We start from the raw sequence: 11,555 nt of genomic DNA, 5'->3' as shown, positions 1-11,555 counted from the left end.
GAGAGGTAAAGAAAGGGAAATTATACAACTAAAGTTTCAGAAAAATGGATCTGAATCTGAGTCTAAAGGAAGCATAGGCACAGGAACTGAGATCGAGTTCAGTTGGTAGAGTTGTCCACTTTGCATGAAGTCCTGGGTTCAAAACCCAGGGACGGCAGCACATGCCTGTTACCCTGTCACTCCAGTGATGAAGACTGGGAAGCAGAATTTCAAAGTCGCCGGCGGCTAAAGAGCTGGAATGGTTCAGGGGGTAAGCGTGGTTGCTGTTGAAGCAAGAAGATCTGAGTTCAAATCCCTATCTACCATGTAAATGCTGGACATGGCTGCATAAGTCCATAACTCCAGCACTGGGAGGGGCAAAAGCATATGGCTCCTGGAAGCCTGCTGGCCTTCCACTCAGCTCAGACAGCAACTATCAGGTTCAGTAAGAGACATTGTCTCAAACTAAGGTGGGGGCTGGAGAGATAGCTCAGCAGTCTAGAGCACTGGCTGTTCTTCCAAAAGCCCCTGAGTTCAATTCCCAGCAACCTTGTGGTGGCTCTCAACCATCTGTAATGGGATCCGGTACCTTCTGGTGTGTCTGAAGACAGTGACAGTGTACTCAATATACATAAAATAAATCTTCTTAAAAACAAAAATCAGAATTAATATAAAAAAAACCCTAAGGTGGAAGAACAGTAGAAGGCACCCTGTCCTTGCCTACACACGTGCCCACACACATGCACAGGCACACACACATGCACTCACACACTAAAACCAATAGCAAAGTTTAGGGACACTGGATAACGTGTAAAAAAATGTACTATGTTCACACACAGTAAGTCCTATTTTATAACATGGTTTTTCCTTTTTATAGAATGCCTTTTTAAAATTACTTTATAGAGTACCTTCACTTGATAATTATGTGTAAATAATGTGTCTTGATCATACCCGTCTTCAACTTTCCCTTTCCACTCCTCCCAAGATACCCCCCACCAAGCAGTCCCCTCCCCCTTTAATGTCCCCTCTTCTTATTCATGAGCCTTAAGTCCAGTTGGGACTGCCTGATGGAATGGTGACTGTTCACGTTGGCTTGATCTTGTGCAAGCGACTGTAACTGCACTGACTTCATGGGTGCATTAGCCACTCAATGTCAGAAGATGGCATCCCACAGCCTTCCTCCCCACCCTCCACCTCCTTCAGTCTCTGCACCTCCTTCCTAGATGTTTCCTAACTGGCCCAGGGGGCAGTTGACACAAATGTTTCATTTAGGGATGATCATTTCATAGTGACTTTTTGTAGCACTTGGGCTGGTTATGAAGGAGCTTCTCTGACCAAGACTGAGGGCAGCACCAATTAAAACAGCATCTAAGTTCCTGCATTTACACAGACCACCTAAGTGTCACAATTGGATTGACTTATGCCCCAATAAGTCTGAATTGTAGTAGCAAGATTAAATTACCCACAATCTAGAGACAAATTACTAAAGGAATGTGTATAAATGTCTTTTAAGTAAAATATTCATCTATAATATTTTAATAGATATAAAAGGTTCTGGTCTGTTATCTTTCCCAAATTTATATACTAAAACCATCTACAGTATCAAAATATTTAAAAAGAATTTTACATACAATTAATACTTAAAATTTATGTTGCATTGTAAAATATATTAATGGTATTTTCCCCATCCCACCATATATATGCTGATTTAAAAAGATATGGAGCATGTTAGTACACGTCTTTTTATCCTAGTACTTAGGAGGCAGAGGTGGGGGTGGAGGTGTTCTCCAAGTTTGTGGCCAGCCTGGTCTAAAGAGTGAGTTCCAAGTCAGCCAGAGCTACACAAGGGAACATTGTCTCAAAAAATAGGCCCTTGGGGTGCATGTTTGGAAGCCATTGCAAGAGGAGGATGTGTACTAGGGCCCAACTACGAAGAGTGGGCCCCAGGTAGACCCTGAATGGGCTAGAGTTTTGGTCTTGAACATCCCAGCCTCTCAAACTGTGAATGCCATCGTGGTGCTTCTAAGTCACCCCGTATTTTGTTGTGGCATCCCCAGTGTTCTGAGACTTGCAGCACAGTACGTGTAGAGACGCTAACAGCCTCTCACATTCTGATGTGAGTGTGATCTGACACTGAGTCCTGGAAACTCACCCTGAATGCTTCCTATGCATTTGTTAACACAAGATCGGTCATTGGCCTCGCTGCTATATTATATACAAGCATGGAGATTGAAGACTCTGCACCCCTGTGGGTTGGAGAAACCACAAGCAGCTTGTGAATTAAGCAGTTCTACTCCCCGGGTGCCACCTTTTAACTCTCTGCCTTTACTCTCTGTTTTATCTTTGCGTTTTCTATGCCCAGGATCAAATTAAGGGCCTTGTGCATTCTAGGCAGGTGCTGTCAGTTTACTCTACTTTCAATAGCAGTTGTAGTAGGCATCTTTTTGCCTAACTTTTCACTAATTAATTTGCTTTTAGACAATGTCCTCACACGTGAAGAGGGGGTGCCGGCTACTCACACCTAGAACCTGTCTTCCACCTCCCTTCAGGCTCTGTCCAATCCCCACCTTCCCACAAATCAAGCTCTTGACTCTTCATTTTGTTTTGTAACTCAGAGTTTAACCAAGGCCATCTTGTGACTAGGGTTTGATACACCTACACTCTTATGGATAAAATGTAACCACTATGTTTCCTTAGTGAATTAGTTACCCCTCGATTCCTGTGTTAAAAATACCCACAACAAAAACAACTTTAGGGAGAAAGGGTTTGTTTTCACTGACAGCTTGAGAGGGATAGAGTCTATCCTGGTGGGGAGGAAAGAGGACGGGACAGGGAAAGCATAGCAGCAGGAGCAGGAAGTTAGCTGATCCCATGATGTCCTCCATGCAGGAAGTAAAGAGCAAGCAGGAAGTAGGGCTAGGACATAAAACCCCAGATCCCCCCACCCCACGCTCCAATGTTGCATTTTCTCCATTAGGTTGCCCCTCTGAAGTTTATAGACTTGGGACTCCACGGACTGAGAACCAAATGTGCAAACACGGGAGCCTCTGGGGGACAGCATTCATCACATTTAGAAGTGGTGTGGTGTTCAAGTAGAGCTTTAAGACTTAAAATGCATCAACTGCGTCTGCGACCTTGCCTGCCAGTCAAATGACTTTCTTAACTATTTTATGGGCTTTACTCAGCGTGAACTATTCACTTGCACTTAAGAGAACTAGCTTCTTGCAAAGGTGATAAAATTAAACACACCATTCTCTTCTATGCCCCCCTCCCCCACCAAACCTCAGTTATTCTTCATGCATGGTTAGAATGGACTCACAGAGCAGTCATTCACTTGAAATCAGATTTTCATTTACCTGCTGCCCCCTACGCTACCTGATTCTGTGAGTTTTGCTGGTTGCACCTCAGCCCTTCCTTGGCTTCCACATCTTTCTGATGCTTTTCTGTTGAATTAATGAGGGAATGGAAATGTAGACCATTTTGATTAACATGATTATTAACATTTTGGTTTTATATGCAAGAATTATGCAGATTGTTTTCTTAGGTGTACAGCCCTCTTAGGAAGATGTATTCATGCATTGTTAGTGGTTTGTATTTCATAAGAAATTCCCAGAAAGGCAGACTGCAGGCTGTGAGGTTCCTCTTTCTAAATTGTGATCTCACCCTCCAACAATAGAACTGAACGTGGGAGTTAGGGTCGCTGAGCAGAACGGAGAGAAGGACCGTCTCTCTCCGTGTGCATGTGAGGGGCAGAAGCATTCGAGGAAGAAGAAAGGCTGTTCAGAAACAGAGAACGGAAGGGGCGGGTCCTTCCCTCAGACCAGGTGAGCACTTGGTAGGGGATTCTGGGAAAGCAACCCACACACTGCCCGGTGCTTGGACATCCTGGGACAGCACGGTGTTGCTTGAGCTTAGATTCTCACGCCATACTTCCCCTTCTTTCCGCAAGTATCTCGCACGCTGTATGTCGCAGGTTGTGGTATCTTTCTCTACCTTTCGAAGGTGTGTGAGACGCCTGGGTTATCGAGGACTCAGCCTCCCTTGATGCTGTTTTTCAAAATAGCGTCTATGAAGCTACGGTAAGAGAGCGAATAGAAAAGACTTTAAAAATTTGATTCCTTAGTTTGAGAGTGGAGCTTGTGGTAGGAGAGGCCAGTGACGAACTGCGGAGCATCCACTAGGTCCTGCCGAAGCTCGCTCTAGTCTTCATGTCTCTAAGCCCACAGTGGACCATGAGCTGCCAACGAGCGCTTCACGCTTGGCCTTCTCTTGTTCCAGCCTCAGTTCAAATTTAAAGTATGGATTCACTGTCCACGCACTCGCTTCTCCAATTTAGAGACTTTTCAGTCAATTGGAAGTGTTGCCGCCCTCTGTGATTTGGGTTAAAAAAAACAAACAAACAAGTCTTAATCTGTTTACTGGGGTGTTTTGAATGTTTGCAAAAAAAAAAAAAAATCCTTATGCCCAAAGGAGTTGTGATGCCATATTTTAAGAAAAAAAATGGAAACATCGTTACAAATTCAATTTCAAAATATTTACTTCCGGGAACCAGGGTAAAGTCTCTAGAGAACCACGGCTTGTTCTTAGCTCATTTCTTTCTTTCAGACACACTAGAAAGGGTCTGCCCTGTTGCCAGTATGGTTCTGAACCACACGTTTTGTCTTTGGTTGAAGCTCCCCCAAGAGAGACTGAGTATGGGCAGCCCTTCCAGTTCATCATTCATCTTTCAAGAAACAGCTCTGTACGTGAACAATGGTGGAGGGCATGTGTCCCAGAGGGCACAGCTAGCTCCATGGCCTCTTCCACATATCTTGGCACTGGCCTGAGTGAGAGGTCATGGAAGCCCACAGTACCAAAGCTCTGTCATAGACTTTGTCCTGCTAGGGCTGGACTTCGGAGCTCAACTCTGGCCTTAGTGAAGTACCAGGTCTTGCTGTTCGTTGAGGTTCTGTTAGAGACTAACCCAGACCAGGAGAGTGGCAGACGCTCAGATGCTGATATCAGTAGGTTAAGCCCTGGCTCTGCCACAGCCCAAAACTGTCGCTATGGGGAAGTTAGTAAACTGTTACATGCCTTAGATTCCTCTCTGTCTTTTTCTGTCTCTCTCTGTCTCTCTGTCTCTCACTCTGAGTGTGTCCTTCCCTCCTCCCCCACCTCCCCTTTTCTCTCTCCTCTTGTCTCTTTCCCTCCCCACTCTCCTTTCCCTGTCTTTATAATGCTAGGAATGGAAACCAAGACCTCATGTATGCTAGACAAATGTCTAACCACTGGGCCGCACACCCGAAACTGCCTCGTGGTTCTTATACATCCAAATGGAAAAATGACAGGAATACTCCTTCCCATATGTGCCAGGATGTAGCAAGAGGGTGTGTAGAAAGACTTCGAAGTGTGCCTGGTGCTTAATAGGTACTGGATTCTCTGATTTCTTGTTAAACTAGTACTTACAGTGGAGGAAGAAGAGGTCCCCCTACCCTAGGCTACTCTCTTTGCCCTGTTTGTCCTTTCCTGGATATCCTTACCGACTGTTCAAACCCAGCTCGCACACCAGCCCTGCCCCACACAGGTCGAGTGCTGCTTGTGCATGCCTTATTCTCTCAAAGACCATGTCTGGACAACACATTTAGGCTTCCCCTCTTTAGTTTGTCTCAAGTTTAATTTTGAAATGTGGGAAGTGCCCTTCATATAAGTGTCCCCAGAACCTACCCACTGTCTTTCTTGTGGTTAATACCTCTGTGCAGCTGGAGGTGGGCTGCTGGGGACAACCTACCCCTGCATCACCTCAGCCCACATCACTGAGGCCCATGGGAGGTTGCTGCCTCAAACAGAGACCTGTTTCTTGTTCTCTTTATCTAAGCAAAACAGACAGTTGGGTGATTATCAAGTAATTCTGGCGAGGGAAGCAGCCAGCACACATGTTTGTATCCGAGTTGCCCAAGTTGGCTGGGTCCCCAGCCTGTAGTTACTGGGGTAATTGCTCAAATCTTCTACTTGGCTTTCCTTGTGTAAATGTGGCCTCAGTGTGCAGCCTCCTCACTAGCTCTTGGCTAATGTGGCTGGGGCCTTTCTCTTCACCCATGGCACCTGTGTTAGGCCATCAGCTCATGTTAGTCCATTAGTCAGTCCTCAGAGAGGACCAAGAGGTTTGCATGGGAATGCTCACTGCTTTCTCTGTGTCCTAAAAAATCTCTGCGAACTTTTAATTTTGGAGAGAAAAGATGGTACATTTATATTTCTCTCTCTCTCTCTCTCTCTCTCTCTCTCTCTCTCTCTCTCACACACACACACACACACACACACACCATTTCTGTTCAGAGTTTTACACAGTGATATCTCTTACAATTTTACCTTCAGGTTTAGATATTGGGAATGCTTCTCATTACCAGTGACTACAGATCACTAGAGTTAGCGTGAAGATCACAAAATTAGTTTTCATGTATTTGTGATGGTTTTTGTCCTCTTAGAAGAAGAAGCTTCAATTGGGAAGCTACCTCTATTACATTAGTCCGCAGGAAAATTTGTTGGGGACTTTTCCTTAGTTACTGGTTCATGTGGGAGGGCCCAGTGTACTGTAGGCAGTGGTGACCGAGCCAGTAAACAGCGTTCCTCCATGGCCTCTGCTCCAATTCCTGCCTCTAGGTTCCTGCCTTGAGTTTCTGCCATGACTTTCCTTCATAATGGATGGTGACCTACGGTATGCTGCAACAAATCTTTGTTTCCCTACGTTGCTTTTGGTCACAGTTTTATAACAGCAACAAAGAGCAAACTAAAATAAGCTTTGTCTAAACTCCAGCCAGCCTCTTGCTACTTAGATGCCTTAGACCGAGTTACTATGTATCTGATTGCCCGGGACTATCTGTAGCGCTTGTGATTCACACACATCTCATTATTGACATTGTAAGTCATCGTCTCCCATTTGGACTATTTAACTACCACCTGGCTGTTTTCTTGAAACTCCTCCATCCTCCTCTAAGATACATTTCTCTGCTGAGCCCCTTCTCATGGCTTCCTATTTACTCAGAAGAAAACATGACCTTCTCTGGTCCCAGAGAGTACTTGCCATTGGATGATCCACACTTGTTGGTGATGAGCCCTCTGCCTCATCTCTCATCCTCTCCCCACTCACAAAATTACTCAGTTGCCTCCAGCCCTGCTCTTGCAGGCTGCAGTGAGTGAGAGAAAGCAGAGTTGAGCCCATGGGATCTGTGGTTACCTTTCTGTAGGAACTTGTGGCTTCATCTCTGTTTCTGAAAAGGCTCATGCCCCTGACCACCCCATAGAATTGCATAGCATGTTGTCACGTTAATGTGATGTGCTAACAATAAAGCATTCCGTGCAGTGCCCAACATACCAACAATAAAGTAGTTGCTCCTGGAGTAAGGGATCCACTAAGCAGGAGAGGACCCACTAAATGGGAGGGAAAGCAACATTACACTTCAGCACAGGTGAACTCTGTCCCTCACAGTCAGGTTCCCTGAAGTATAGTCGTTTTTTGGGACTTAGATTGGAGATATTTAGTCTCAACCATCTGTTAGGCATCACAACCTGTGTTAAACAACACACTTCCCACCTCACAGTTCTGCCTGCTCTCTTCCAAAGAGCCCAATTCTACAAGGATTTACTCCTTTGAAACGGGATTGATCTGATTGCCGTTTGTGGCCACTCTCCAATGTCTGTGGATCACTGCTCAGCTGCGGGGCCCAGTTAATGAGGACCTGGGGGCTCCCAGACTTTGGCAGTGAGACTGTTTCTCTTAACATCCTGGTCTTATAATTCAGTGGCTCCCCGGGAACCCGAAAGCTCTGCCAGCTTCTTTTTGCCCTTTCAGCAGAAATACCAGGCTACCTTGCCAAAGGAAAAGGCCAGCATTTGCTGCTTGGACCTTAACTTTGTATCACCCAGCATCCACAGTAGCCAAGAGTGTCAGTCCTGCCCCACCCAAAGCTCCTGCCTCACAGCTAAGGTTAATGAATCCTCTGGGCATATCAAATCTAAGAGTGGTTGGATTTTAGACCAGGTACCTTCAAATGTAATTGGACTTTTATTAAAGTTAGGTGAGTTCATAATAAAATTCTGTTAATAGTCCAGGGAAATAGGCAAGCGCTGCACACAGGACCTATATAATACTGTAATAATACAAAGATTCCCAGTTGGACAGCAAGCGAGACACAAAACAAACCAAATAAAAATCTTTAAAACAAAACTAGGATTTTAAAAAAACATGTTAATCAAGGACCCGGGCCTGGGCATGGTACCACATGGCGTACCTGGCACACCAGCATGCACTCACCAGGCAGGAACTGGCAGATCTCTGTGACTTTACCACCAACCTGGTCTACATAGTCAGTTCTAGACCAGCCAGGACTACACAGTGAGAGCCTATCTCAGACAAGCGAACAAAAGTGGAACCCAAGAGCCTCACACATGCTAGACAAGCATGCTACCACCAAACAATATTCTCAACCCCAAGCCTACCTACTTGGTGAAGCACTTGGCAGACTTTGTAAATGCTCTACAGAATTACTGGAAACAATGGCTCTCTGGAAGCGTGGTAAATCTTCACTAATGTTCTAGTCCAGAGGCTGTTAATCTTAAGACACTCAACAGTTGGGGGTGGGGTGGGGGCCAGAAAGGAGTGTTAGAAATAGTGGTACCCAGAGCCAATAACTTTCTGTCACTGTGGAGGGAACTAGAAGTCTTATCAAGCCTAGGGGGATTCTGCAGCAGGTGGTCAGAGCTCTAGTAACCCTGAGGTGGCCGAGGAGGTAGAAAGAACAGAACGTGTTTATGTTGAATGGCTGTGCCTCATGAGATCCAATCCATGTGGTGTCAGCCCCTATAACCTACTGTTCGGTCAGGGTCTGCTTGGAGCTGAGCTAGGAACTTAGAGTGACCACAGTTGAATGTCACAGGTTAATAGGGGTAAGCTATTGTTTGTTTCATCTACAGATGGTACAATGGTTTGAACCAAGGTCTCCCCACCCATGTGTGTGTGTGTGTGTATGTGTGTGTGTGGGTGTGTGTGTGTGCTGCCTGTATGTGTGTCTGTGTAGACATTCATGACCATGCACAAGCATGCAGAGGCCAAAACAGGATGTTAGCTGGCTTCCTCCATCTTTCCCCCACCTTCTGGCCTTGAGAAAGGATTCCTAGCTAAACAGAACTCAGCACTGCAGCCAGGCTGGCCGGCCAGTTAGCTCCTTGGGTCTGTCGGCCTCTGCCCCAGTACTGTGTCTTCAGCATGTGCATCCGTGCCTGGCCTTCACCACGTGCTGGAAATGCAAATTCAAAGCAGGCATACTCACCCATGGCCCTCATCTCTTCAGCCGGCCCAGCACATCTGCTACACTGAAGACTCAGAAAGAATGGCAGACAGGTGGTGTGGGAGGCTACCTAACTAAGGCATGCTGAGAACTTAACTGGCCCTGGGGGATTCAAAAATCATAACAAACAACTGGACTTATTTTGTTTATAGCAAAATTCCTTTCACTGACTCTTTTTAATCCCATGAAATCTCTGACTAAATGCTATTTGGCATGTCTTGGCTGCCAAGGTTGAGTCAGTGGTTTGGAGAGGATGGGTGTATTTGGTACCCAGCATCTGAGTATTTCCAAATATCCAGACATTTTGGCCAATCCCAGAGACACTGGCTCAAGCTTCGTTTTCTGTTTTTTAGGTAGGAATTCTGAGTCATTGAGTGACTAGAGGAACAGCCTAACGGTTTGTTGCTCTTTGTTTCCACAGTTATATTGGTACATTCCAGGCAACCACTTCTTCCAAAATGGGGAAGGGAGGGTTGGCTACGTGGTGGCTCATCCTCACAGGGAGCCAGTGGGGATGAAACAAAGTAGCTCACAGATATGCCTGTGGATCAAGAGAAGAGAACCCAAGTGGGAGCCATAGCTGTGAGGCGGCTGTACACTATACTGTAAAGATGGGACTCACTGGGCAGACAGCCTCAGGTCCCAGAAGTCTACACTGTAAAGATGGGGGCTCACTGGGCAGACAGCCTCAGGTCCCGGATGTCTACACTGTAAAGATGGGGGGCTCACTGGGCAGACAGCCTCAGGTCCTGGATGTCTACACTGTAAAGATGGGGGCTCATTGAGCATACAACCTCAGATCCTGGATGTCTACACTGTAAAGATGGGGCTCACTGGGCAGACAGCCTCAGGTCCCAGGTGTCTACACTGTAAAGATGGGGCTTACTGGGCAGACAGCCTCAGGTCCCAGATGTCTACACTGTAAAGACGGGGCTCACTGGGCAGACAGCCTCAGGTCCTGGATGTCTACACTGTAAAGATGGGGGGGGGCTCACTGGGCAGACAACCTCAGGTCCCGGATGTCTACACTGTAAAGATGGGGGGGCTCACTGGGCAGACAACCTCAGGTCCCAGATGTCTACACTGTAAAGATGGGTGCTCACTCACTGGGCAGACAGCCTCAGGTCCCGGATGTCTACACTGTAAAGATGGGTGCTCACTCACTGGGCAGACATCCTCAGGTCCCGGATGTCTACACTGTAAAGATGGGGGGCTCACTGGATAGACAGCCTCAGGTCCCAGATGTCTACACTGTAAAGATGGGGGGCTCACTGGGCAGACAGCCTCAGGTCCCGGATGTCTACACTATAAAGATGGGGCTCACTCACTGGGCAGACAGCCTCAGGTCCCGGATGTCTACACTGTAAAGATGGGGGGCTCACTGGGCAGACAGCCTCAGGTCCTGGATGTCTACCCTGTAAAGATGGGGGCTCATTGAGCAGACAACCTCAGATCCTGGATGTCTACACTGTAAAGATGGGGCTCACTGGGCAGACAGCCTCAGGTCCCGGATGTCTACACTGTAAAGATGGGGGGGGCTCACTGGGCAGACAGCCTCAGGTCCCAGAAGTCTACACTGTAAAGATGGGGGCTCACTGGGCAGACAGCCTCAGGTCCTGGATGTCTACACTGTAAAGATGGGGGGCTCACTGGGCAGACAGCCTCAGGTCCTTGATGTCTACACTGTAAAGATGGGGGGCTCACTGGGCAGACAGCCTCAGGTCCTGGATGTCTACACTGTAAAGATGGGGGCTCATTGAGCAGACAACCTCAGATCCTGGATGTCTACACTGTAAAGATGGGGGCTCATTGAGCAGACAACCTCAGATCCTGGATGTCTACACTGTAAAGATGGGGCTCACTGGGCAGACAGCCTCAGGTCCCAGGTGTCTACACTGTAAAGATGGGGGCTCACTGGGCAGACAGCCTCAGGTCCCAGATGTCTACACTGTAAAGATGGGGCTCACTGGGCAGACAGCCTCAGGTCCCAGATGTCTACACTGTAAAGATGGGGGGGGGGCTCACTGGGCAGACAGCCTCAGGTCCTGGATGTCTACACTGTAAGGATGGGGCTTACTGGGCAGACAGCCTCAGGTCCCAGATGTCTACACTGTAAAGACGGGGCTCACTGGGCAGACAGCCTCAGGTCCCGGATGTCTACACTGTAAAGATGGGGGGGGGCTCACTGGGCAGACAACCTCAGGTCCCGGATGTCTACACTGTAAAGATGGGTGCTCACTCACTGGGCAGACAGCC

General features: G+C 47.2%; 1 long non-coding RNA gene across 1 annotated transcript; it reads right to left on the bottom strand.

Annotated features, from left to right (window-relative positions):
* Positions 1-3,308: 3,308 nt before the first annotated feature.
* LOC134485773 (uncharacterized) lies at positions 3,309-7,267 on the bottom strand. Its single transcript, XR_010064023.1, has 2 exons — positions 7,190-7,267; positions 3,309-4,349 (listed from the first exon to the last, which is right to left on the bottom strand). It is a non-coding gene; the product is annotated as an uncharacterized LOC134485773 (long non-coding RNA).
* Between the last annotated feature and the right edge of the window lie 4,288 nt (positions 7,268-11,555).

This window comes from Rattus norvegicus, chromosome 2, assembly GCF_036323735.1.
Source record: "Rattus norvegicus strain BN/NHsdMcwi chromosome 2, GRCr8, whole genome shotgun sequence".
Taxonomy (NCBI): Eukaryota; Metazoa; Chordata; class Mammalia; order Rodentia; family Muridae; genus Rattus; species Rattus norvegicus.
The sequence above is the reverse complement of the archived record's forward strand: the minus strand, read 5'-3'. Positions and strand labels throughout refer to the sequence as shown.